The following is a 2381-nucleotide window of genomic DNA, read 5'->3' on the forward strand; positions in this document are numbered from 1 at the left end:
TATCCTCCAAATTGAGCAAAATGATCCTTAAGGTAGCCAGAATATCCATGATCAGGTGATGGTACAGAAAAATCCCAGATAATTTCTCCTGAAGACAATGGAGAAAACCTTGTTCCAGTGTGAGGAAACCCACAATGAAGCCAGTTAGGCATCTGATCTTCATTTTCCTCCCATAAACTTTTTTGTATTTTACCAAGCAATATGGCAATCTAGAAGGCAATGGCTGATTTATTATCATAGTGTCATTAAAATTATAGTGCCCCAAAGTAGCAATTTGTAGTTGCCACATAGGCCACAGTTTTGGACTCTTATCTGTAACATGCTTATTTTCAGGAGTGTCAGTGTGGAAACTTCTATAGCTGACATGCAAACAACCATCTGGAGGTATACCACCAAGTGTTATGCAGATTGGTAAGGAATCTCATCTACCCTTGTAATTTACATACTCAGGTGAATTAATCTCCATATGAAAATCTGGATTCCACCCTAGCACATCAGTAACAATAGCCATGATTTTAATGAACTCTGTATTTTTACAATGCCATTAGGGCTTCCACATAAACAACCCTGAGTCACTGTCTGTGTGCACATTGGTCTGAGTCTGGCTTCCTCCTGCTGGCAAGGGACAATGTGGAGTGGGGGATTCAGGTTTTAGTGGACTCTGCAGGAGGGGTGGATGGAGAAGTTCCCCTTAGCTTCGAGTCTAGAGACCTCCAGCAACTGTTTCTGGAGTAGGTGGAGGAGGGTTTAGTGAAGTTTCAGCCATAACAGTGAGTTTCAGGTAGCATCATACCATTCCCCAACCTCAGGGTACCTAAAGCAAGCCCTCCACTGAATTCACCTCAGTTTAGACTCTGCCCTTTAAAATCTGACATTATAGGATTGACATGGGAGTGGGGCAGATACAAAAGCATCCACCATCTGATCACTAGTTTTTGTTTTTTATTTAACTTATTATTTTACAGGTTGATCCCAGTTCCCTCTCCCCTCCCTCCTTCCCTCTCTCCCTCCATCCCTCTCTCACCTTTACACTCTGCCCTCTCACATGTACCTTAACCACCCTCCACTCCAATCCCCCCACCCCATTTCCCTATATTGGGGAATGCCATCCAGTTGGGGTCATGGAGATCTGAGTGGTCAGGTGAAGTTGGGACTAGGGCTTCTCTCCTGTCTCTAGATTAAGGCAGTTTTCCCTTCATGGGGGATGTGTTCGCAAGGTCCTTTTGTGCACCAGGGATATATCATGGCTCCACCGTCTGAGGTCCCTTAAACTGCTCAGTCCATCTGGCTGAGACCCATATTCAGGGAGCCCTGAGTCAGTCCCATGCTGGAATCCCAGCTGTCAGTCTGGGGGCCTCTTAGCTCCTCCATTCAGTTAAGCTGTCTCTATTAGTTTCTGCAGCCTGGTCTTTTCCTCTCCATCTGCATCTGGGTTCTAGTTCAACTCAGTGATTATGTATGGGTGTTTGCTCCCGATTCCAACAGGTATTAGATGAGGGCTCCATGGATAACTTAGTTATTGATCTCACTATCTGTCCCGTGCTACCGTCTCGCCAGCAAGAACGGCATACTCAGGATCCTTCTGCAGTAAAGCTTTAATGCATCTTGAGAGGGAGAGCATAAGCTTACAGAGCAGAGAATCCAAACATCAAAAACACAACCCTTATATAGGTTTACAACCTTCGCCTTGGACATGTCAACTCCTGATTGGCTGCAGCCCATCGGCCCATATGACGCCATGGGAGAGGCAGAGGCCAAGGGAGGGAAAATCACCCTGCACCTGCGCACTGACTTGTTTACTCTCAACGCCAGCCGGATGCAGGCGCCATCTTGTAATGGAGAATGCCAGGACGGCTCCTTACAACTATCCGGGAAGAGCATTTATGGTAGCCTTTCCACGGATGCTCAAATTGTTAGTTGGCAGTACTTTTGTAGTTCTCTAGACCTTTCTTTATGTTCAATTTTATCTTCAAACCAATATTGGTTCCTTCTTTTATATTCTATCTCTCTCATTCTCTCTCTCATTCTCTCTCTCTCTCTCTCTATCTATCTTTCTGTACTTCCTGTCTTCTATTACTAACAAGGCTCAATATTCCTAATCGCACATGATTTCCTTTCCTCTCCCTTGCATTCTCCTACTTCTCTCTCCATTCACTGCCCCCTACTTCCCCCGTGCTCTGGGCAACTTGTCCCTTCCCGGTTCTGTGAGGGACTTTATATGAATCTTTTAGAATACACCTTGTATCCTAGTTCCTTTGGTGCTGTGAATTTGCTCTAGGTCTAAAATCGATATATGAGTGAGGACATACTATTTTCCTCTTTTTGTGACTGGGTTACCTCATTCAGTGTGGTTTCTTCAAGTGCCATCAACTTGCCTGCGA

Source organism: Phodopus roborovskii, unplaced genomic scaffold (assembly GCF_943737965.1).
Source record: "Phodopus roborovskii unplaced genomic scaffold, PHOROB, whole genome shotgun sequence".
Classification (NCBI taxonomy): domain Eukaryota; kingdom Metazoa; phylum Chordata; class Mammalia; order Rodentia; family Cricetidae; genus Phodopus; species Phodopus roborovskii.